A 27,497-nucleotide genomic window follows, 5' to 3' on the forward strand; every position below is an offset into this window, starting at 1 on the left:
ACCTTCATTGAAGTCAGTGGGTCTTCCTTCACAGATAAAGGGTATCCCTTCACTGGCTCCAGTTCTTGGACACCTAACTTCAAATGTGGCTCTAGGTGGAAACCCAAAAGCAACAAATCACACACTTCAATGTATGATTTCAAATCATACATTGTTACAAAAATAAAGAGAGCCTTAAGAGAAACTCTAACTGTAATTGGTTTTCATCAGTAGAAGACATTGTATTCACTGTTTCTTAAACCCAAGAGAGATTTCTGGATGAAATTGGCTATATTAATAAACAAGAGTTACCCAAAATTGACTTGAAAAAGGAGAAAAATCTTAAGCCTACATATAAGCAGTAGGAAGTGCACTACAAGTGAAATCCAAGGAACTGGGTTCTATTTCTAAGCTCACTCCGAAGCAGTCTCAGCGTTTCATTTGTGAAGTTACTTGTAAGGCAGTCACCAGTTCCGTCACCCTACAATTTTTATTTACTATTTATTTACTAGCTTTTTTCATTATTTTAAAGCTAGGTGTTGTCATTCAAATTCTTCTTTTCTAATCTGAACATATTTCTTATTGGTTTCTTATTAAGTACAATCTTTTGGTACCGAAATTCATATAGCACTGGAGTTTCTTCCTAGGTCAAAGGCCTTAGTGAAATTCTGGATATCTTGCATCACTGCAAACTGGAAAATTACACTGCAGGTAGATAGAATTACATTGCTTAACCCAAGTGTCTAACCTGGTCAGACCCCCTAGTCTGATGAATAGTTTTTCATTTTGCACTGCAGGCCCTTTCAGATAACAAAAAGGAAGAAGAAAGAAAAGAAAAACCAAAAAGCAAACAAACAAGCAGAAACCTGTGTTTAACGAGAGAGACATCAAGAGAGAGAGATGGTAAGAGACGTTATGCAATAGGGTTTTGTTATATACCATTATGACTTATTTATGGCATCCCTGCCAGGTGTTTGTTAAGTAAGCCTTGCAAAGAGACCTGTTTCCTGCAGGGCGAGCACCAGAAGCAAGAAGAGAGCCTCAAAGCACTGACTCCAGATATCAGGCACTCCCCTACATGACTGGGAAATTTTTGTGATTCCTGGATGGATCAGTTGATCTATTGATGCTCATATGATCAAAACCAACTTTGAGTAGGGTTCATTATCTATCCCTAATGATAATAAGCGATGTTGAATTATCTATTTACTCCTCAAGTAATTATTGAGATTCTACTGTGTGCCTGGTGGGATAGCACATGCTGGACACACAAAGGTATCGTGGAGGAATTCACAGATGAGTGGTGCTTCTAGAGAAGAGAACCCAGGGGACTAGGAGACAGCTATTAGCAATGGGCCCATGGAGGGGAGTGTGGGTGATGGTGGGGGGCAGAAAGAGTAGTGTTAGGGAAAATGCAATGAAAGGAACTAATACTTTTCTAAGTTTGAACTATTATTCCTCCCTCTCCTATTCTGAGTATTTCCTGCTCTTGGCGTTAACAGTAGACAACTGCTCAACGTAACCTATAGGAAATTTTTTAAATTACTTCTTTAGAACACTAAAAAATAAGTTGCAAGGATATTCACCTAAGTACCCAGTGCTGAAAAACTGGTACTTTCTATTCAAATATGTTTAATATATTTTTGATGAGTGTGCTTTGCTTTCTGACAGGTAAGGAAACACTAGCTTGCTTTACAACTGTACTTCTCTCATGATTTCATTCTAACACATCAACATATTTGTTCAAAAATGTGAATTTCTCTGAGTGTTCTTCAGGTCACTTTACCCTTTATCCTAATTTTAACTTTCTACAAAATAAGGAAAAATATTCTAACAGAGAGATAGTGAGCTACCTCATCAAATCCCAGCTCTGCCAATTACTGGGGATGTAACCTTGGAGTAGTGACTTCTCTGGGCCTTAGGTGCCTCACTAGTGCAGAATCAGTGACAATAAGTGCTAACAACAACAACAACAATAATAATAATAGCTGAGATAAAATGATTCCACATCATATGCAATGAGTTAAGCCCAGCTAAAAAGAATTTCCTCAAAAAAGTTTTCAACCAAAATTTAATTTACATTTTTAAAAGCATCCCCTATTTCAGAATCTACTAATTTCATTGTAGAGATAGATTTTTTGTAAAAAAAAAAAAAAAAAAAAAAAAAAATTATGTAAGAATTCTCCATTTATCATCATGAAACTCAACTTCTAAATCAATCAATCTTGTTTCATATTTTGGTTCTCCCGCAGGTGAGAATCTTAAAATATTAAGTTTAGGCCGGTAATTTAGGGTGGTTTATAATTTATCTCAAATTTGTGAGAATTGAAGATGGGCTGGAAATTTCAGCCAATGCATCAGCTTAACATCATTAAGCAAATGACTGTGCTTAGGGTATGAGAAAGAGTAGGTTTCAGAGGGGCTGGCATCCAGATGTTTGTTAAGACAGCTTTGACCTGGGTAGAAAAGTGAGGGATGGAGTGGGGAAGAGGGATGTTGCTATAGAGCATGAGTCTCTATTCCAAGCAAATCAGCCTTAAAATTCATTGACCCATATTAACCACTCCTATATTTCCAAGATTTAAATGATTCGTTTGCACTCCCTTGGGCCAACACCACATTTTTTCCATCTAGTTCAAGGTTATCAGTTAAAAATCAGATAAGATTCTCCTGCTTATACCAATGTAATGATCATGTCATGACTATTATAGATTTTTCTCCTATCTATGCAATCACTCTGCCTTCACATGCTCATTTAGCTCCACTGGAGAGCCACTTTCCCCTTGCTCAGTCTTCATCAACTCTTAAAGTTGACTACCATTGACTGCTACTTTCTTATTCCTGGTTATTCTGAATGACATTACCAACTGAGCTTTGATCATTGGGGCAGATGTGAGTGTTTGAGGATTAGGAGGAGGTCTTTGGATCAACTGCCACAAAGAACTAAGTTCTTGTAGCGTTGATATATTTACAAAACAGAGGATCTGTAGATAAGCAGAACACTGAGCTTGAAACAGTGCTGTCCAACAGAACTTTCTGGGACAGTGGAAATATTCCATACATGCTCCATCCAAAACAGTAGGCACTAGCCACATGTTGCTACTGAGTATTTGAAATGGAGGTTGTGTGACCAAGGGATAGAATTTTAAATGTTATTTAACTTTAATTAATTTATATTTAAATAGCCACATATGGCTAGGGGCTACCATATTGGACAGCACAGCTTTAAATAATCAAGCAAGTAATATAAAGATATCAGCTTGCAATGTCAGCTGGGGAGACACCATTAGTAGGATGGAACACCATTAAACATAGGTGCCACCAGGGGACTAAATCAGATGTGAACAACAGGAATTCAGCTGATGAATAGAATACAGAGAGTCACAGTGTGTTTGTGCATTGAACAACCTTATGCTAACACAGAAAGCGTAGCATACCAGTAAACAAGTCATTTTATCCAGGTTTTACCAGGATTACTCTGAAGTGTTGGAAATGTCCTCTGAAACCAAGCTAGATGGACTTTTCTTCAAAGTTTTGGATCTCCTTATGAATCATAAGAAGTTATCACTGAGCCATGGGACACTCTTTGCTGCAGGAATTTAGCCTCTGCCTTCAGAATGGGCAATTCCAAGGATCCTTTATAGGATAAGCATCAGTGAAGCCAAGCATCAGTTATCAGCAAGTCCTAATTCATCTGCATGACACATCATCACCATGTACACATTTCATACACAGTACTCCTTTCCATCTTGCCATGACTGTGTCAGTTCGTATCTTGGCAAGGTAATTTAAGGATAAACATGAAGTTCTCTTCTTTGATTTCAGGGAAAGCATTGACTTCTCCAGTTTGAGTTTTCACCATTTTGTTTGTTGCTCAAGCTTCAAATCTCTGTGTTGTCCTTAACTGCTTCCACAATGTGCCTTGTCCTACGCACACCACTATCACTGCTGGTTCAAAGCTATTTTACCTGTGGACTAAGTTGTTACATAAATTAGAACTCAAGAAGATAGGGGATTGAATTCCAGTTATTCTATTTACTTTCTGCATGACTCTGAGCTACTTAATATCTTTTAGTCTCCATGTCCTCAATCTAAATGGGACTAGTTGCATCTACCTCATGATATAAGTAAAAGCATCTATATAAGCATAATGCTTAACAATTAGCAGAAATGAAACAAATATTAGTCCCTTTTCCCCTTCTTTTCTTTTTTATCTTCACTTTCCGTTAGTGTCTTTCATTCTGTTCTCCGGTTTAAATACTACGAAAATAGATTCCAAAATTCACGTCCCCATTTCTGTCTTCTTCTCTCTCCCAGATTTGTATATCCAACTGCTGACTTAATATCTCCATTTGGAAGTCTAATAGATATCTCAGACCTTACCCCAAACCCACTCTGCCCTCAGACCTCCACATCTCAGTTAGTACTCATCTAGTTTTTAGGCCAAAAAAGTAAAAATCACTCAGACTTCTCCCTTCTCATATTCCAATTCCACTTCTTCTCCATTTCTTTCAAAGCATTTCCTAAATCCAGCCACTTCTTTCCACACCCATTACTAACAGCCTACACAGACCTGGACCATGGGCATCAACTTTGAAAGCTGTCTCTGCTTCCTCTCTTGACCATTACAGTCTATTCTTCAAACAGCACTCAAATGCTCTTTTAAAAACATAACTCAGCCCACATCATTCTACTGCTCAAAACTCTCTACTGTCTTTCCATTGCATTTAAAATAAACTTCTTACCAGAAGCTGCCAAACACTACATGTTCCGACTACATGTACATTGAACAACTACAACTTCATCCCTTACCATTCTCTGCTTCACTCTCATGTATAGCTTCATGGTTTTTCTTGTGGTTCCTTCAGCAGTTTAAACCCTGTTCCCTCTAACTACAATACTCTTCTTCCAGACCTTTAGCTTATTCCATCCCTTCACTCAGACTATCATTAGAATGTCACATTCCCAGAGAGCCCACCACTGCTCTCTTTCCTTTATTCTGCTTTATTTTTCTACCTAGTGTCTATCACTATCTGGCATTATCATATCAATTTGTTCTTTTGCCTATTGTCTGCTTCTATTAGGATGTAGGAAATTTTCTGTTTCGTTCACTTTGGTATCCCAACAAATAAATAGTGCCTGGTGCATAGGAGGCACCAGTTAGTGATGAGTTTGCTACAGATGTACTGGAGTTATTCATCCCCACAATGCTCAGGCTTTGAAGATCAGGAATTGGAAGCCCCCAGAGGGTCTGCCTCTGACAGAAGCTGCCTCATCCTTTACTCTAGTGCACCATCCACAAATTATCATCATGTATCTATGCCATGGCATGGATTTATCTAGCTGGAGACCGACAAACCCTAGCTAGTCAGGTGCTCAATAAATGATTGGAATTTGTGACATTGTGATTTTTGCAACAACTCTGCTGTGTGGTTTACAAGGACATAGGAAGAAAATGAGACAAAGGGAGACTGAGAAACTTGCCCAAAGTCATCCAATCTGTAAGTGATGAACCAGAGATGAGAACCCAGGCCGACTGACCCCAGAGGCCATGCTCAGTCCCTGCACTATAAATACTACTTCCTATGTTAGCTGCTGTAATTATCTGAAACTAATGAGCACAGAGGATCTTAAAGTTTGAAGGTGCTTTAGAGATTATCTAGCCCCACTGTTTCATGTGGAAAAAGGGAAGTAAAGGTTCTTCAAATACGTAAATGACCCATGCAACCCTATGGCTGGCTAGCCCCAGAATTGCCACAGAATGTAGATCTCCTGATGTCCTGCCATTACCAGGTCTTAAAAGGTACCCTTGATAGGCAAGAGACACATCCAGGTAGAGGTCTTTGGAGTCATCCCTCTCTGATTTAACATATGTATTTTTTGATTACCTATAGAACACAGGCTTCCAATTCTTTAATCTTTACATTCATTAACTTACATCCATTGATTAGGCATCTCTCTGGTCAATGAAGAAATAAGAAAGGAAAAGAAGGGATATTTTAGAAATTTAGTGCAATGATGAAAATGATCAATTCCTCCTAATTCTTAAACCAACTACAGGTGGATATGCTCCACAGAAAGCCATGTTTAAATCTGTAGCTACCTCATTCTTTTGCCAATCAATATACCCACTCATGGTCCTTTATTCTTAGATCATTCTTTTTTACTGGCATTACTAGATTACCATTATTAACACTCCAGTTTAATAGCCTTTAGCGTAATTATTCAATGCAATTTTCTATGTAAGATAATTCTCAACTTTTAAAGCATTGCAATCTTTGCTAAATGGCAGGAATTTCTCTTCTACACCTGGCGCTTTCTTGGGATGTGATTCACACTTATTAAATATGTGCTGTTTGAGTGCTTTTGTGCACTGTTTTTTTACAAAGGTCTGAGGTGTTACTTTTATAAGTTTGAGTCCATACAATAAGAGACAAGAATATATTGGTAGAAAGCCCAAAGTTTTCTAAATGTAGATGAGCACAGATTAAGAAAGCAGTAATTAATTTCCTTTGACCTTGAGCTGAAATTTCTTTCTAAAGCTGTCATAAAGAGAAAGAGGCCAGAAAGGAGAAGTGAGACTGTGTAACAATGCAATTAAACCCTTGTAATGAGGTCGGGCCTTGGACTTGTTGCAACTGATATCATTATAGCAATGAGAAGGCCTTATAGGGATGGTCGGATGTTTTTTTTTTAATTCATGCTTTCTTTTTTAACTCTTTACCACCAGGCATGTACTCCTTTGTAAGGGGACTATATAGGCCTTATGTATAAAGAAACACAAATTTCACTTTTTTTTTTCAGAAGAAACATTCAGTTGGCTCAGGCAGGTGATCTTTTGTATGCAAAGCAGGAAAGTGTGAAAGGAACAGAAAGAGCTCAGGATTAAGAATCAAGACGTTAACTGGTCTCTTGCACTGTGGCTCTTAATTTACATGTGTCTCCAATGAGCTGAGGCTAAGCACCAGGTCGTAGGGCTCTAGTCTTGAGTCTCCTGCTAAGTAGCTGTGTGACCTGAAGCAGGTCCTAAATGTCTCTGAGCCTCAGCTCTCTTATTTCATCAAGTGAAAAGAATACCATTTACTGTTTTTTTTTTTCTTTATGGTTTATCTCATAATTAATAGGATAAATTTGATCTAAGTCATCCTATTATGAATGCATTAGTCTTGTTCTCTCTGCAAATATTTATGTCTATTTGAGTCCACTCATATTTGTCTAAGACTTTTAGTAGTTCTATTAGGCAGCACTTTGCTGTGATTAAGACCATGAACTCTGAAGTCAGATTGCCTTGGTTCAAAACCTGCTTTGCCATCAAGTGATATAAACTAGGTAAGATACTTAATCTTTCTATGCTTGCTTCCTTAGCTATAAAATGGGCACATTAATAGCACTTATTTCATAGGGTTGCCATGAAGAGTCAATGAATTAATGGATGAAAAGTGCTTTAATGAGAATGAGGGCACATAGTAGGGGCTCTATAAGGATTAACTCATTATTATTTAGCTAAACAATTCCATTCTTAAAGAATTGAAGAGGGACAGATTTCACTGAACTTCCTAGAGAAAATCCCCTGTTCCTGGAGTCAGGACACATGAAAAATACTATGCTAAATTAGAAATGAAAATGCTTTGATCATAGCTTTGTGTCATCAAATTGAAAACCTCTTTCTTGGATATAAAAACAGAGTGGTCAACATTAAAAATTACATATGGCCTTACCTAGAAAAAGGAAAATAGATGAATAGAATAATTTTATTTACCTTCTATAAGCATTTAATAACCATTATGGAGTACATGGAGTAAGGAAACAAGAGTAAATAACAATAAACATGACTGTATGCATTCCAATAATACTCAGTTTCTCTTGTTGCTTTCCACGTACTCAGTGGGTTTTCCAGGTTTCTCAACATCCCCATTTATGAAGGATTAAAGAAGGATGTGAGTGTGCTTAAAAATAAAACAAACAAACAAAAAAAAAACTGGATAATTCTAGAATAGAACAAAAATATTTAAAGAAAACAGACATACCCCAAGCACCTAAGGTGACTCAAGTACTCTAGTAGAGTGTGAAAGTGGCCTCAGAGAGCTTCCCAGCAGATATGAAGTGAAAAAGAATCTTAGGTTGCACAATTCTCACATCTGATGAAAAGAAACATGTTAAGTCCCTCCATTTCACCAGCTGCTTGTTTAAAGAGATTATTGCATGCTCTCCATACACTCCACACTGAGTTGAGTGCCATGGATGTGAAGATGACAGTCCAGTATGGCCTGTAAGACACTTGCAGTCTGCAGGCAAATACATCCTTGGCTCTGAATTCTATGATGAGTTGATGATAGAGATCCATATTAGAAAGATGTTGGAAAAAATCACAGATAGAATCTTCAAACAAAATTTTCTAAATGACATAAAATTTTATTAAATTTTTAACTAGCTTTAGATTTCCTCTCTAGAACAGTTATGATAACATAAACCCCACCAAAAGTCTTAACACCATCAAAACCATGAGAATTCCAATTGTAACTAAAATATCACAGCATAAATATCTGTGCACATCTTCATACTCTATTGAATCATTGCTTTTAATTAATTCATTCAGCACCTATTCCCTGAGGCCCTGGCATGTGTCAAGCTCTGGGCTCGATTCTGGCTCTGTAGCAAATGAAAAATTAGACGTGGCCTTTGGTCACATTGAGCATACACTCTGATAGGTGCACAAAACTTCAATGAGTTTTTGAGTCATAATTAATTTTCTATTTCCCTATTAAGTTGTTTTCAATTATGTGTCAATGAATAGTTTCACCTTTCTGTCTTCTCTTTCCTCTCCGAAAAAGTTCTTAATAGGGAAGCTATTGCATCCAAGGATATGGACAATCTTATAATTCTTAAAGTATTAGTACAATTTATAAGTTCACCAAAAATATGTAGGCGCCTACCATTAACACTTTCAGAACTGGTTTTCTTTCGATTGAGATTGTGCTTTGTACATGAAATCACATTGTTTCTTTAAACTGAATTAAGACATCTTATTAGGAGTTTGTTTTCCTATTTATTATTTGTTTCTCCTTCTAGAGTCTGAATCTTTCTTTTACATTTTTTTTTCTCCCTAGCACCTCACTACTGAGCCTGGAACACAATAGGTACACATTAAATTGTTCCATGAGTGAATGAATACAGCCCTCTAGAAGAGTGGTTTTCAACTTCAGTGACACATTAGAATTACCTGGAGAAGGTTTCAAAATCCTAATGCCCAGGCCACATTCAAATCAGTTAGATCAGAATTGCTGGGGTTGTGAGCAGGTGTCAGTCTTTTTTAAAGCTCTCCAAGTGCAATATGCAGCCAAGGCTGAGAATTGCTGCCCTAGAGCCTGGCAACTCAACGTGTGGTCCAAGGACCTGTAGCACTGGCTGGTTAGAAATGCAGAATCTCAGACTCCATGCAAACCTAATGTGTGCACTCCAATCTGTATTTTAACACAATCTCCAGGTGATTCATACGCATTTAAAAGTTTGAGAAGCACTCTCCTAAATGATTTTTCCAACAATTTTAAACCTATACATCCAGCTGCTTCTTAAGCCTGTTCCCACTGCTTGGCACTAAAACCATACCATTGCATGGAAGACATTTGACTTCTTTATAAGTGAACAGGAAAATACAAGCTGCCAATTTTCAAACAAGGTTCCCTTTGTCAGTCAATTACCTCTGTCTAAATTCCTCCCCAAAAAGGAGGCGGGAGAAAGGACAAGGCAGAGACCTCCCAGCGGGAATAGCTGAGTAGGACTTTCCCACATGAGGCAAATGAGGATACGGAATAATGGGGAAAGGTCAGAGCTGGAAATCCCAAGGCATAAGGTCCAAAATGAAGGGGCCCACCTGCAGGTAGCTGAGGCTATAAAAAGCCAGGGGCACAGCTGGAAGAATAAGAGTCCATGAGTTCAGACCAAGTAAGTTGGGATGAAGGAGTCAGTCATGAGCATCTCCAGCTAAAGGGACAGGACGATGGGACAGGCAGTTTCTAGTTTACATGAATGGGAAGTAGTAGAAAGTAGAAAGTGCATCAGACACTGGCAGACTTGGATTTGAATAACAATGCAGCTCTTCTAGAGACTAGGTAAGTTATTCAATCATTTTGATCCTCATCTGTAAACTGGGAATAGTAATTCTTACCTCATAGGTACATAGGAAGATTAAAAGTGGCAATGCATGTAAAAAGCTTAATATTGTGCCTGGCCCAGAGGAACATCTCAATAAATGGAAGCTGTTATTCATTAGTATCTTAACTCTTTTCCACAAACATGTAAAACTTAAAGGAACTAAAAAGATAAATATTGTGTTTGCTATTTTTTATGCCCTTTCTTTCTGTTCTCTTCCAAAACAACCTAAAGAGAGGTTAGCATTCCTTGGTGTGTTTGGTAAATTCCGTTGAATGACTGAGCGGATTGTATTTTCCAAGATGGCCATGATAGGTTCTCCCATCCTGCACACTCTTCTCCTGTGACATTGACACCCCTCCCAGAAGAAGAGAAGCCTGTGTGCCGTGCACTCACATGTCAGCAGGCTTGTGACTCTGGAGCAAGTGAAGATTTGTGACTTTTGAGGCTAGGCCATTAAAGATGATACAGCACTTGGGATGCTTGCACATGGGACACAGATACCATGTTGCAAAGAAGTAGAGAGACCACATGGAAAGGCTACATGTAGTTCTGGCTGATTCCCCAACCAAGGCTCAAGCCAGCAGCCAGCATTGACCTCCAAGCCTTCAGATGATTCCAGCTCACAGTCTTCAAGACATCACCTGAGTTTTCCAAGCTGAGCCAGATAGTGTATCCCACCCCACCTCTCTCCTCATGTCCTCTCTGTTTCTCTGACAAATTCTTGAGAATTTGTCAGCATAATAAAATGTGACTCCTTATGCCACACAGTTCAGGATGATTTGTTACACAGCAGTTGATAACTGGACCTCTGATGTCACAATATTTTCTCATAGTATTTAAGATTCCTATTGTTCCAGCCCTAGCAGTCTCTTGTTTACTGACTCTCAGCAATAACTTATTACAGAGTGCATTTAATTTAATTATAAATATAGCTCAGAATTGTATTTGGCTGCATATAACAGAAACTCAACTGAAATTATTGTCCTTTGTATTAAGAAATCCAAAAGTAGGTGATTCCAAGGATGGTATGGTAGCTCTATAATGCCATAAGATTCAGGCACCTTTTTTCTTTCCACTCAGTAACTCTTAATGTGTCACTTTTATCTTTGTGTTGATAAGACAGCTGCTGCACCATATGAGTTGAGGCACAATCTCTATCAAGGCAGAAAGAAAGGGGAAGGATCAAAGGTTAAAGGCTGACAGCATCTGTCCCTTAATATCTGGGAAATAATAACGTTCATGGAAACATCACCAATAGACTTCAGCTAATTTCTTCTTGGCCAAAATAGACATGGCCTCTCCTGGCTGCAAAGGAGAATGAGAAATTCATTTTTGTAAGTGGGTATGTTGCTACCTTGAACAAAATTGGGGAATTTGGCAAGGGAGAGATTATCAGTAGACAACCAATAACATGCCATAACTTTAAAATAGAAACATTAATTAAAGGGTCCTTTGAGGAGTATGAGAAGGGGAGGAGGCCTATGATGCTTGTAGGGCCTTGTGCAGAATATGGGAGAAACAGTGTGATGTAGAGCAAAGATACAGAGATTGGAGTCAAGGGGTCACAGGCTCAACTTGTCACCAGGCCTCTGTTTCCACAACTTGTAAACCGAGTATTATAAGAACACCTATATAACAAAGTTGTTGTGAGGATGAAATAAGAGGACCCCTGTGAAAACATATGGCAGTTTTTTAAGCATGCTAATTCCCTCTCTTCCATACTTTGCCTCAAGTCACAACCAAGAAGGCAAATGTTAAGTTCAAAATCATCTCACCTTTGCAACTGTCCATGTTTCCTGGTGTTGAACTTCAGAACTTAGAGGAAGTCCCAAATCAGAAAAACCTAGACTCACACAGCCTAACTAAACATGGAGTGAGGGCCTGCCTTGTGTCTTGTACCTCATACCAGATTTTTGCAGCAATTGAACTTTTTTTTTTAACTTCCAAAAGCAAGGGAGGCCTTGGGGTAAGGTTATAGACTGACTAATGCATTGAGTCATGTCCCCATTCAAGAAAAGAGATTCTAAAATGAAGAGTCACCAATGATAAAAAAAAAAAAGGACCTCATCTGTTGGGAGAATTTGAGCTGAATTCTTCCAGAAGCCAGATACACTGAACTAGAAAAGGAAATGAAGTCCCCCAAACAGCTTACTTTGGGTGAAGACAGAAATCATAACAGCAAGGAAAAAACTTTGCTTCAGCACTCTGACTTGCTAGGGTGAGAATGAAAAAATATGAGATGGTAAGAAATCCTGTGAAGCTTCCAAATCCTGATAAAAGGTTGTCCTCTCTTTACTCACATCACAACTAGGGAACAATTTCCACCTTAAAGAGTAACTCTGGTGACTTGCTATTAATGTAGCAGTTCTAGAAGTAAACAACCTGTAGTAATGCATCCATGGTTCTCCTCATCATATTTGGCTGAAATGCAAGGTCCCATCACCCCAGGATTGCATTTATTACTTCACTCTCCTGTGGAAGGTTCCTTTTACATTGCAAATGCTCAGAGGCCTCCTTCCGTCCCTTTGGTTGACCCCTTACCTTAAAATGAGTGATCAAGGCTGAACACCATGATTAGTATTCAGAGAAGTAATGAACAGCACTGAAATGTAAATGGATAAGGAAAGCACCTTCTATTTTGTAAAATAATTATCCAGCCTAATAATTATTTCCATGACTCTTTTGGATTGATTGAGAAAGGGCAACTAGAAGCTGAGAATTGTCTTTCAGATCTAAATTCAAGAAGCAGAGCCCCAAAACAAGGTCACCCTTTAAGAGAAAATGGCAAAAAGCTGATTATATTTTGATGTGGGGAGGCTGTTTACACCCATTTGTTTCCACTTTCAACATTTTTCACTGGTGAAGAATTACCACTCGGTGAGGGCCAAGGTAGAGTCCCCCTACTTCCAGGCTGTAATTTTAAGAGCCAATATATACTGCAAATCCCAAACGAGACCTTTATCCCCTCCCCGCACTGTCTCTGCAGATATAGTGTGAAGGATTTGGGAAGTTGGGGGGAAGAAGATTTTTTTAAATTAACTATAAGTTTTCCATACTTTCATATTTAGGTTGCTGGAAAAATGCAAAACAGCAATATTTATATGTTGTTATCCTGGGCCCACAATGAGCATGTTCAGACTGCTTTATCCTTTTTCATTCTTACTTAGAGCTACTTGGTTTGTTTCACTTTTGATTTCTATAATAAACTGGAAATAGAAATTTTTAGGAAATAAGAGACATTCATATAACTATGAAAATAGAATGTTCTCATTTAAGTCAGTAAGTATGTCAAAAATAGTTTTTCAAAATCTTTGGTAATAGATAAGATTATGAATTAAGTTATCATTTCTCTCCTCATTCATTATTTAGTGATTCCCTCCTTTTGACCAATAGTAGGTGAGGTAAGCCTGAATAATTCCCAGAATAATGAAACATACACTACTTATAAGCATGCAGGATAAAGTTATTTTCTGTTTTCTAGCAGAATACTAGAGGCCCTTGTGCCTGAGACATGATGGAACAGAGAGGAAAAAGTACAAAAATTATACAGTTAACCCATTGGATGTATTCACAGGACTGTTAAGCTCTAGGGCAATCTCTTTTACAATTTTGGAAGACAGGTAAGAAAAGTAGAAGTAACGCACTAGAATTGGCAAGGAAGATCACAGATAAAATAATTCCCCCTTCACATAAGAGAGCTGCACCCATGGCATCCTCCAGGTGGCCTGGATTCAGGGAACATAAAGAGGAAAATGGGATGATTCCAGTGGAAGGGAATGAGACGGGGCACTGACCCCTGACTGATTATGTGGTTCTGGGGAACCCTGGACTGGGGCTAGGATGGTAAACTCAGTGCTTGCACTTAAATTTCTGCTTTTCAAAAGCTTCCTGGGCCCATTTCAGTTACCACCTTCCTGAAACACCTTCCCCTTAACCTCCAGTTAGGATCATTCATGCCCTCCTTCCCAACTCCATACTCTTTTTTTTCTACTTGCATTAAAATTTTATGACCCTCCTGTAGTCATATCCTATGGAATTGGCACCACATCACATTATAGCCCACATTTCCTGAGCATTCACCAAATGCCAGATAATGCAGCAGGAACTAAAGGAAGAATACTGCTATGTTCTGTGCTCTCAGAAAGCTTATCATCTGCTGCAGGAAGCAGACAAAAAAAAACCAAGTATACAAACAAAATAATTACCAACTAGCTCCAGTTGATTTAACATGCAATGTTCTAACAGATATCAAGCAACTAATGAAATAGTAATGAATACACAATTAAAAATTTTTTTATTATGCACAATATTTAATAAAACCAGTCATCACCTTCTTAAGATCTGGCTGGTGACTTCATCTCAGTCCCACTGAACTGCAGAGCATCTCTAGGTTGTGCTGTACTTCCCCCACGGGTTTCTTGAGTCTTAGCTTGTATTTGGCTGTGAGCAGCAATCATAATGGATGAAGGGCCTCCAACAGTGGGTTGAGTGAAACCTCTCCATCAGGATAGCAGTTGGTGTATTATTTGATGGTTTTAACTCTTGTCCCCAATATCCTGCAGTGCTCCCAGCTGTAATTCATATTCCCTATGTCTGAGTTGTCCACGTTGATTTCACCGTGTTCATTATTGAATCCAGTACTTTCACTTCATTATTCCAGCAGCATTTTCCTTCCCTTCTCATTTCCAATTGTTTTTCTTTTTTTTTTTTTTTTTCAATATTCTCCATCCATTTTCATCTAGGAATTTCATTTCCATCTCAGAGTCTGTTTGAACTCTACTCTTAACGTTTCATTAGCATTTCATCTCTCATTTTTCTGAGTTCTCTCATATGAATCAGGCATTTTTAGATGACGTCTCAAAACTTTTAAAAGTCTAAGTTAATACCTGCTTGCAATGCATAAAATTTTCCAATTAAGAAAACTAACTCTCATAAATGCATAAAAAAGAGTAATGCATTGCATTAGATACAAGATAGATACTTCTTTAATGTCACCCTAAGTTTAATTTTAAAATACTGAGTAAATAAATGCTCATAAATGCATATAATTTATGTAAATAGTCACTACCTTTTTGCCTGTCTCCGAGTTAATATCAACATTTAGAAATTACCGTAACTGGTTTCTCCTGATTATCAGATGCTATGCATTCATTGGCTGCATAATGATTCTCAACTCTGGCAGCACATTAGAGTCACCTAATTAAAAACAAAACACTCATTCTCTACTCCAGAGAAATCAAATATCTATGTGTGAGTCTCTAGCAATGGAATTTTGTAAAAGTTCCCTGGGTGATCTTAATGTGCAGGCAGGGGTGAAAACTACAAAAAAAAAAAAAAAAGGCCCAGCTAAATCTTGAAGAGACACATAGAAGCATATCTGAATACACAGCATATGAGAAATGCTAAGAAGAAAATAAAAACAATAATGAGATGGACTGTCATTAGTGTATTTATTGTGCCCTTTTATTTTCCAACGCTTTGACACCTGGAGACTGTCTCTCTCATGGATAGCCAATTCCAACTTTCATATGAAAACCAAGCAATCCAAAGGCATATCCTTCAACTATCTCCTTTGTCTGACTCTCAAGCTCCAGGCCTCTATCCATTTGCTCTAACCACTTCTAGGCCAGGTACCAGAAAAATGGAGAAAACCTCTGTGCCCCAGAGTCCACTGAAATTATTCAAACCAGGCAATCCTAAGCCTGGTTAGCCTGCCTTGCCTTGACCACACTTTCTCCTCACTCCCTCTGCCTCCTGCTAACCCTGGTGCTTCCCACTGTGGCCCTGCATGGCATGGCCTACCTCCTGCTTCTCAGCATCTGTGGACACAAACTTCTTCCTTTGTGACATTCTTTTCCATATCTGCATATCTTACCATACCTGATAAAAACAAATCCCTGATCCATTTTAAAACAATAGGGGAGGCTTCTCAGAAAAGGTGAGGCGTACACTGACATCTGAAGAATGAAAGGGAGATAGCTTTGGGAGGGAAAGAATAAGAAAATCCAAAAATAGAGGTGCCCAGAAGTCAATATCCTGGGAATTGGCAAGAACTTAACTGACCTGAAGCAAGTGGGAAAGAGACTAGCGGTGAATTTGGACATGGTGTAGAAGCCACATCACTGGGGAAAGATGTGACCTTATTCCAGTACAGCTACTGGGGTGCGGGGTGAGAGTGAGAAGTTGTTGTGCCACGTACATGCTATTCCTGACAAAAGAGTTCGTAGTAGCTTAAATTTCTGTTATATAAAAAACACCTTTTGATTCCTTTTCCTGTACAGAGCACAGAGCTAGATGCCACAAGGAAACAAAAGTAAAAATGATGTATTTGGCTCTCTATTTTTTTAAGTTGTGAAATCTAGTAGGAGAGATGGTTAAGCAATTAACTCTGGTTTAAGTGGAAGGTGAGACCAAATTCTTTGATTTGAAATTTCCCAAAATTTCATTTGGGAACATTGGGGTTTTAGTATGCAACGGTTGCTTTGACATAGCCTTAAAATATTGCTCTGATCTTCCAAAACTGTGTTCATTTTTGCCTACTTCATAAGTTAAAGTTCTCCAGCACAATTCTCTTTCTTCCTGTAATTTACACAAGTTTTGTTTCTTTTATAAATATATATATTTGGTCTCAATACAATGTTATCCAGGTTTGAAGGTTTGTACTATTATATCTTCACAGTGGTTTATCCTGTTATCATGGCTTCCCTTCTTCTCTCCCCTCAGTCCCTTCCCCCAGAGTTGCACTTTGGTATTAAAATTATAAGGCTTTGTTGTTCTTCCTTTTTTTTAATAAATTTATTTATTTATTTATTTATTTTTGGCTGTGTTGGGTCTTCATTTCTGTGCAAGGGCTTTCTCTAGTTGTGGCGAGCGGGGGCCACTCTTCATCGCGGTGTGCGGGCCTCTCACTATCGCGGCCTCCCTTGTTGCGGAGCACAGGCTCCAGACGCGCAGCCTCAGTAGTTGTGGCTCACGGGCCCAGTTGCTCCGCGGCATGTGGGATCTTCCCAGACCAGGGCTCGAACCCGTGTCCCCTGCATTGGCAGGCGAATTCTCAACCACTGCACCACCAGGGAAGCCCTGTTCTTCCTTTTGTATTTTTTTCAGATGTATCTTTGCCTCCCTCTTTTTTGTTGTTGTTGTTACCATGTGGTATGTATGTTTCTTGTAAATAGCTCATGGTTGAATTTTATTTTTAATCTAATCTGAGGCCTCTTTGTAAATGAAATTACTATCTATTTGCAAGTGGAGTGTTATAACTAGTATGCTTGGTCTTATTTCTATCAGTAGATGTGGCCCACCTTTCACTTGGACTGTTCTCCACCTTAACCCACCACTGCAGGCTCTCAGATAAAATTGTGGGACACTCTTCCATGTTGGATACCACTTCCAGGAGAGAGGAGCAATAAGAATAGTGTAGAATTAGGATCAGGAAAAAATAATATTTGGAACCAGCCCATCTTTCTCTGAGGCTCTTTGCCATTTTGGGAGGCTTCCTTCTTTCTCTGCTCCTCTGACCTTTCCAGCTGCAACGCTGTCCCCTACCCCCAGCCCCTCCAACTCCCTCTCCTACACGCTGCTCATTTTCTCACTCCTTCCTCCCCTCGTTCACATCACTCTTACTCTGAACTGACCATGAAACAAGTGAATTCTCTCCAAAAGGTCAATTACTTCAGTCCCCACTTAAACTCCCTAGGTAACAGGTCGTTGATTATGTGGAATATGTAAGGAGGTATGGGACAGATATTTTTCAATCAGCAGTCTTTTCTTCTGGAAAAAGGGAAATCTGGGACCCGCAATCTTGGTGACTCAGAGACTCCCCTGGAAGACCTTAGAAAGTCTCATTTTCCATCCCAGTCCCCATTCCTCTCCCTGAAGATGGTCCCACAGATGCTTTCTCCCAGGCATCACGCCTGTTCTGCTCTTAAAGGAGGGCCCTCCAGCATTTGCCACCTTCATGTCTCCTGACAGACATTGCAACCACTAACCCCATCCCAGGGGTCCAGCTCAAGGAAATATTTGTCCATTGGCATCTGGCCTCTCCCAGTAACTGAATCTCCTGAGTCCTCAGCTTATAATCACATGGATACACTATGGACTGAGGATCTGGGCTTGAGCAGATTTGAGTTCAAATCCACACCTTGCTATTGTTATCTCTAGGACCTTGAGACCTATAGGTCTCAGTTCCCTCATCTGTATAAGTAGAATGGAGTGTGTGCCTATTATGTTGTTTTAAGATAAAATGAAAAAATACGGGCAAAGGGCCAAGCCTCCCTCTTGATTCAATGTTGACCATGATTATGGTTATGATCATTATAACTCCACGGTCCTCAATTTTCTATAGTGATCAAATGACCATGCTATCTAAACCAACTTCACTCAAAGGATATCTAAGGGAACACTGATTTTGATTTTCAAAATAAAGTTCATGTAATTAAAAAAATATTTAAAACCTCCCAGCATTATATCTTGTTGCAGAGTACCACAGAACCAAGAGAATCAACTAAGACATTGCAAGATGAGTTACGTGCTAAAGCTTTCTTTCACTATAAAAGGCACCAGTTGAAAATTTGTTTTTAGAATTGGGCAAAAAGAGGGGAGAGGGTAATAATTCAATGAGTTTTATGCAGCTTAAGAAAATGGGAAATAAATCAGTATATGTGGATTTTCAAGATGCTCCATCAGGACAAGACAGAGAGTAACTGAAAGAGAAGGAAATTTCTAGGAACTTCGATCTCACGTAGGGTAAGTACCACTGAGAATGGCTAAAACTGGAAGAGAGGCTGACCTGGCCTGATGGGGCAGTCCTATAACATCACTAATAATAGGGGAAGTGTGATTCTTATGGAACAAGTCCATTTCTGAAGCACAATTAGAAACACCAGCCTAACAGATTTTACTCACAATTTGGTAGAGGAGTAGAAGTATTTCTCACTCTACAGCTCAGTTAAAGCAATTCCTCCAAATCTAAACTCTTCATCAAAATAAACCTATGTGTTGGATGTCTTACTCGAATGTTATGTTTAAACAATAAGCAAACATAAAAGATTTCACACAGGAAGCTACATTATTCAGTCTCTTTGTCATTCGCCACTTGATGGAGGAGGATGGATGGTGACCAGAAGAAACAGTTGATTTTTAAATGCCTGAAATATTTTTGTGCTGATCTTTTTACAATCCCAGTTTTCAAAGTAGTGTCATTCAGAAAGCAACATCTTATTGGATTGACCCAAACCTATAGCCTTAGGTAAAAATGAAATGACAGCTGTCACTCAAATGCTTTGCAAGTTATAATCAGCACCGAAGTTAAATAATATATCAAAAGACTCTCTGTCTTTTCATGACTATAAAACTAGGAGAGAGCAACTTCCTCAGTGTTCATAAAATTGTAGATATGATAAGTCTGAACCTGCCATCAGACTGTGTCCAGCCACTCCCCCAACCCAACTTGATGTTTTTCTGATTTCTATTCTAAAGTGGTGTGTGGAAGTTTTGTAATTAGTGCCGGGATTTTTTTCCCAGGGTTTCCTTGCCAAGTATATCATTAAGGGATTCTGCAGTAACAAGCATTCTTCTGTTCAAATTTATATCAATTAGTTTAGGACAGTAATTCAATTGGATGGCCCACTGGATTTTGAAAGACTCACGACCATGTCAAAGTGACGACCTCTTTCCTTCTCTCTCAGCCAAAAGCAATTTTTTAACAAGGAGCCCTGGAAAGAAATGCTGGTTTAATAATTAGTTATTGATCATGGCCAATGCCATGGCAAACACCATTGGATTAGTCAGAGGCCAGCAAATCGGAACATGGGAGTTTTCCTTGTCAAGATTGGGGTGGCGGGGGGAAGCAAAGAACTGACAGAATAAGAGATCAAAAATAGCTTAATTAGGTATGTTTTCATCTTTGATATTCTTTTAATTTTCAAAAGTAGAAGTAAAATCTTTAACTTGGATAGATTCAAAGTTTAACTATCTAAAACAGCTTTATTAATATAAAGCAACTTAATAGTATATCTCCATTTAAAAACATTATAAAAGACAAGATATGAGTTAAGTAGACTTGGAGACCACTAAAATTGCTTTGAAAACAATGCCATGCAAAGTTATTTTGATAAATTAACCCTGCTTTGGCCAGCATTTTTGCCTGGCTAAGATACCATTAACCCCCATGCCCTGAAATGCACATTAGAAACAATTTGGATACATGCACAAGAAGACCGTAACAATTATAGACAGTAGCTTTAAAAGTATAATTGACTTTTCTGAGCACTAATTTAGGCATCACTTTAGGGCTGCATAAAATATCTCCACATATGAGACATTTAATGGAAGGAGAAAAAAGAATGATTTTATTGTACTTTGAGGGGGAAAAATGTTTCCATTAGTTGTACAATTTCTTCCTAGAATAGGAAAGAAAAAAGAAAAAACACTGAAAATGCACAGTGTGGTGACAATGAAGTCACAACTTCTAACTAGTTTGAAGGTGGATATGTCCAATCCTCATGGCTGACAAGCAAGAATGAAGGTCCTTTTGGGTTTGAAGTTGAAATCAACCTGATCCATGATAAAGCAGCTATGGTATAGACATATTCTTTAAAATAACATTGTTTTAGAGGTGGATGTGTGGATACAGAGCAAGTAAATCAAATCACTCAACTCTAGCCCTAGGGTTTTATCTTTTCGGGAGTCACCATTTCTCCAGGGAAAAAAAAGCACATTTCTACTAATTTTGCATCCAATTTCAATTAGTTCTGATGGTTCCAGGGAGTAGAATCACACCCAAATGTTGGGACTACTTTGGGTCAATGTAAGAAAGAGATACACTACATTTAGCTTGCTGTCACACAGTGTCCCAAGAATCAGTTATTTCTCTATCACAAAAGATGGTCAAAACAAATCTGTACAACGATTTGATTGGGATGTCAAAGAGAAGAGGTAATGTCTGAGATTCTTCACAGCCCTGATTCAAGATATCTCCTGGCTTCTAGCTGATTTCAGATTCTCTGACATGAGAACGGTCCATCTCCTGAAGTATGATAATATCCTGGAATACTTCTCAGAAAGTGAAGCAACTACAATGATCAAGTTTACCACCTCACTTTTTTATGTCAACCTGCCCTTAGAGGATGAAATTATTGGTCGTTAAAAGGCTGATGTTATTGCTACATATATGTTAATTATATGCTTCTCAAGAAAAATAGCCCTGCACTTTTTGTGCATGTGTAAGAGAGAGAAAAAAAACTTTTTTTCTTAAATAACAACCATATGTGAAGACCTGTGGGCTTCAAATAAAGTGAGTGTTCTACTTTTGGCTTGATCTTTAATGAGCTGGCTAACTTTGGACATGACACATCAACTCTCTGTTCTTTGTTCTCATCTATAAAATGAGTATGGTGTCTAAATCCTCACTATGCATAGTGTGATTCATTGGCCAGCAGTACTGGCATGACCTGAGAGCTTGTTAGAAATGCAGAATCTCAGACTCTTTATCAGAACAATTGAATCAGGACCTGCATTTTAACAAGATCTCCAAGGGAGAAGCTCTGATCTAAAAAAATCTTTAAGATCAGTTCCAACTCTATTCTAGGGGGAAAAGGGAAAGACAAACTGCTTAAACTTAAAAGGACAGCCCAGATGGATGTCTTAATTAACTTGATGGTAGGAATCCTTTCAGAATGTATACGTATATCAAATCATCACGTTGTACATTCTAAACATATTACAATTTTATTTGTCAATTATATCTCAATAAAACTGAAAAAATAGTGTATTTGAAATGGGCAATAAAAATAAAATAAAAGGACAGCCCAACACTCCTGTACTGTGTATTTGTGTGTGTGTGTGTGTTCACTTTCCAGTGTTTAGCTTCTTTACCACATGGATGCCCTGAGGCTGTAGGACACATGTTTACCTAAGCAAATGTGCTGTCAAATGCCTTGAGATGGAGCAAAATGGGATGAGGACCTTAGTTCTGCTGTGTTGTTGGTCTGACTCAGATGTTTTCCATAGGGTCGTGGTGCCAAGAATTAAAACCTCTTTACCACAAGAGCTCATCCAAGCTCGCATCCAAATTAGGAAAGTACAAGAAATAAATAATCTTATCTGTCTTTTCCTTCCAGCATCATCTGATCTATCAAGTCTGTCTTTAGTAGCCCTATGCCAAGCTGACAGCTCCCCCACCTCTACATCGGATCAGCGGGTACAGACGCCCCACCCCTTGGAAGATTCACTTACAGTAACTGTTGAGGTGCAAGCAGAGAATGAACAATAGAAGGCTGTCAAGGCCGACAGCCAGCCCTGGATGTATGAGCGCTGAGCTGACAGCAAGGGCCTCAGAGGGTAAACTGCTTTGCTGGAACTAATTAAACAGATGAAATTATTACATGAATATGCAGATGTTGTTTACATTTTACCATATGGTATTATTTCAGGTAATAACTCGCAGGAGAATCCCTTCCTCTCATCAAGAGGAAATGGGTTGAAAAGAAGGCCCCCCCGTGTCACCTTTCAGTTGCTAGGCAGATACTGATAACTCACAGGTTTCCTCCCTGAGTCATGGCGAGTGTTCAGCCTGGATGTCCGGGCACAACAGGATAAAGCTGAGGCTCGTCTCTGGAAGGAATAGGGGAGTGTGCGCGTGCTGGGGGGAGAGGGGCTGCTTTAGCTGAGCTGAAATGGCTACAGCTGCTAGAAAATCCGCCCTGGGGTGGAAGGGCATCCAACAATAGACATGCTGCCCTTCTGAAAGTTGCAAGTAAAAGCTAAGGGACTCATCACTGCGCTGGGCATTTCCTCAAGACTTGGGAGTGTGTAAATCAAGGCAACTGATTTGTAAACTGACACATCAGAGACGAACGTTCCAAATGAGTATCAAATCCTCCAGTGGGCCACAGTCAGAGGAGACAAAGCAGTTAAGGAGAGGAGGCTGCACGTTAAAGGGGAAAACATGACAGAGCCAGTTCAGCAAACAGAAGTCATTCCCCTCCCCACTTGCCCCTGCCTTCCTCCTCATTACTTCCATACGTCTGTTAATGCATCAAGCCATGTGGCCAGTCTAACTTCAACTTCCTCTTATCCCTCATCAGTCACATCCAACTCATCACAAAGGCTGTAGGTTTTGCCTCCAAAATGGTCCTCCATGTCTTCCTGCTGCCTCGTCCCCAGGTGCCTGCCCAGATCTCTGGCATGAACTGTGGTAGCAGCCTTCCTCTTAGGCGAAACGCTGAACGAAACTGCCTGCCCTGGCCAGGCAAAGACAGTAACAATTTGCATGAGTTATTTTACGACAAGAGATCCTGGTAAGGAACACGGAACTAACAAGCCACCACTAACCAGAAGAATACGGGAAAGGTCAAAAGGAGAGAGGAGATGCCAGTCCATATATCCTACCAACCTCCCAGAATCCTCCTCGCTGGAAGCCATCTTGGCTGAGAATTTGCACTCACCACCAGAAAGGACCCTGAGTCAGAGTGATTGGCCAGAGACAACCTGGAAACTAACCCCATTACCATAAGACCTGAGACTTCAAGCCACGCGGCAGAGCAGTTCTCCTGGGTTCCCTTACCCTGCTGCTCTTCTCCCGGGTGCCCCTTCCCAAAGAAGTCTCTTGCTTTGTCAGCACATGTGTCTCCTCGGACAATTCATTTCCGTGTGTTAGACAAGAGCCCACTCTCAGGCCCTGGAAGGGGTCCCCCTTCCTGCAACATTCCTACTCTCCTTTTCTCACTCTGCTATATTCAGTCCACTCCTGGCCCCACTGTCAGAATCATTTCTAAAAGCCAAATCTGATCAGGCTTCTTCCTGACTTAAAAACATTCATCTGCTTATTTATCACTGGTTTTAGTCTCAAGCCGAACTCACCCTGCTCTACAAGGCTGTTCCTAATCCACATTCTACCCATTCTAAATTGGTTCCAATTTTCACTCTAGGCTGAATCCAGAGCTGTCTCCCTTACCTGGACTATTTCCCCACTTTCTCCTCCTCTTAACTAACAGTGAATCATTCTTTTATGTTTGCATTGGGATCTGTTGTAATGACTGATATTATTTTAAAGAAAAGGAACCATCTCATCTGGTCCCCCTAAAACCCTGCATTATTTATTTCTTTGAGATAATCGGGTCAAAGAGCTTTCTCTGAATTCATCCACCTTTCCCCATGCTCACATCAAACGTATGCAAACACACACATACAAAGTCTTTATTTTTTACAGACCTGGGATTCCATTATTCATGCTACCCTGCAACTAGCTCTTGTCACTTTACCTTGTCATGAACATTATCTAGATCAAAAGATAGAAATAGAACACATTCTTTTCGATGCTGCAAAATATCTCATGCTGCATATACACTATCATTTAACAAAGTATTTTGCTATAACTAAACATTCAGGATTTTTTCTTTTCTGTACTTTCTCTTTTATTCTTTCCTTGTTTTGTTTTGTTTTTTTCTTTCTTTGCAAGTGAAAATAAAGCTATTACAAATTTTCTTGTATATAGGTCCTTACATACTGATGCCTTTATTTCAAAAGGATAGGTTCCCCAAAGTGAGACTACTGAGTCTAAAGGCACATGCACTTTTAAATGTAATAGATATTTCCAGATCGTTCCCCCAAAAGGTTGTAATAATCTATACTTCCATCAGCAATAAATGTGTGTCATCTGCCCACATCCTTCATAATGTTATATTTTACTTCTTTTTATGTTATTTTTATTGCTGTTTTCATTTTGCCAATAAGAACAATAAAAATGTCTTATATTAATTTTTAGTTCCTTCACTTGTGAGATAAGTTCAGCATGTTTTACTATGTTTATTTTCTGCCAAGATTTCCTCTTCTTTGAGCTCTATGCTCATATCCATTTCTCATTTTTATTTAAGTTGTTTGTCTTTCATAAATTTGTAGGACTTTTTGTAAACTAATTCTTTGTCTGTCATATGTGCTGCAAATATATCTTCCCAGGCTATCTCTGTTTTTCTTTAGAGCTTCTTGATATCTTAAGTCTCTTGAGAAGGCTTTTTCCCACGCTAAAAGTTTATTCAACTATTCATTGAATGTTTAATTAGTTTATTTTTATACTTCCTCTTTTGGAAAATTTTCTGGGCTAGTTTCAATATTTATTTTTCCATGTGAACTTCAGATTCCTTCTGTCACATTCCTTACCCATTGGCAAAAAAACTGGTTAGAGTTCTAATTATAATTATATAGAATTTACATATTAACTTGAGAATGTTTGAAATTCTATGATATTGTATAAAAAAAAATTACTCACTATTCTTTCTAATTTATTTTTAACCTTCAATAAGATTTTGAAATTTTCTTTACTTAAATACTATGACTTCTTGTTAAATTTTTTCTTGGAATTTTAATTTTTGTTTTATTATTTTTAATGCATTTTTATCTTTCCACTTTCAACTAATGATTACTGTAATTGAGAAGTTGTGAACATCCATATTACCTTATTAATTCTAATTATTCATATTATCTTATTAATTCTAGATTTTAATAACTAGATTTCAGTGGCTACTCTTAGGTTTACCAAGGATGCAATCATATCTTCTGCTAAAAGATAATTTTATCTCTTCTTTTTCAATGAGTAATTCAACTTATTTCATTTTCTTGCTTTATTGCATTAGCTAAAACCTCCAAAAGAATGTTAAATAATGATAATAGTAGAATTATGCATTGTATCTGAATTTAATAAAATGTTTTCAATATTTCACCATTTAATATAATGTTTATTGTTGGTTTTAATATATAGATTTTTATTATATTTGAATATATTTTCACATAAAGATTTTATTAGTAATAGCTTCTGAATTTTAGAAAATGCCTTTTGGGCATCCATTGATTGAATAAATTATATTTGTTGATATAATTCATTATGGTGGTAAAAGTCCAAATTTTGAATCTTTTTAAAATTTCTGTTACGCATGGTATATTATTCTTTTAATACTTTGCCAAATTTAATTTGTTAATACCTTTTAAATTCATGTTTTAGCTAAATTACACTGTCTTATCAGGTTTTGAAATTAAGGTTCTTCAGCTTCATAACCTTAATTGAGAAACTTTGGTTTGTATTGGTTCAAAGTGTTGTGCCTCCAAGTGTGACTTTTAGACCAGTAGCACTGACACTGCCTGAGCACTTAAAATTGCAAAATCGCATGCTTCCCCAGATCTACTGAATTAAAATCTGCAGTTTGACAAGATCCCTAGGTGATTAGTATGTACATTAAAATTTGAAAAGCACTAGTGTAAATAACATAGTGTTTTTAGCTTTTTTTAATTTTTTTTTTATTTTTAACTGTGTTGGGTCTTCGTTTCTGTGAGAGGGCTTTCTCTAGTTTTGGCAAGCGGGGGCCACTCTTCATCGCGGTGCGCAGGCCTCTCACTATCGTGGCCTCTCTTGTTGCGGAGCACAGGCTCCAGACGCGCAGGCTCAGTCATTGTGGCTCACAGGCCTAGTTGCTCCGCGGCATGTGGGATCTTCCCAGACCAGGGCTCAAACCCATGTCCCCTGCATTAGCAGGCAGATTATCCACTTTTTAAAATTCACATCACACTCAGCCAAAAAACTGGTTGTGGCACCTATTTTAAAATGATAGATCACTGATTTCTTCCCAAATATTTCTTATATGCCTGATCCATCATATTTATCCCTCTTCTTGAGCCAAATGTGAAAGTTATATTTTGCTAGGTAATCATGTTTCTTCTCACTTTTCCCTATGAATAGGTCTCAGCATAGATGTACTAGTCTCCAAGGATACCTTCCCAGCACTTGTAGCCCTGCCTCTGTGCTCATACTCCCTGCTCCTTTAGCACTCTCCTCTTCCTCTGTCATCATACTTATATTTTATTATTATGTCTTCTTTAGCTGCCTTTCCCCTCTGGTAGATTATCAAATCTAGAAAAGAGGATATTATGTCTGTCTTGTTCGTTTTTGTTTGCCTGGCATCAAACAAAGTCTCTGACACACAATAGGCATTCAAAAAATATGCTGAATGACAACTGGATGCATGGATGGATGGATGGATGGATGGTTGGATGGGAAAACAGACTTTCTTAAAAGTAGTGGCTGATACAAAATTATCTTTGTATCCCTTGCACATTTCACAGTGACCAGCATCTTGCATACTTCCTGGCCCATGAAGACCACTCAAATTCCTTTTTAAAATAAACTGCTGGAGGAACCAAGATGGTGGAGTAGAAGGACATGCTCTCACTCCTTCTTTGTGAGAACACCAGAATCACAACTATCTGCTGAACAATCATCAACAGGAAGACACTGGAACTCACCAAAAAAGATACCCCACATCCAAAGACAAAGAAGAAGCCACAATGAGATAGTAGGAGGGGCACAATCACAGTAAAAT

The sequence above is a fragment of the Balaenoptera borealis genome (assembly GCF_965194805.1).
Source record: "Balaenoptera borealis genome assembly, chromosome: 3".
Taxonomy (NCBI): domain Eukaryota; kingdom Metazoa; phylum Chordata; class Mammalia; order Artiodactyla; family Balaenopteridae; genus Balaenoptera; species Balaenoptera borealis.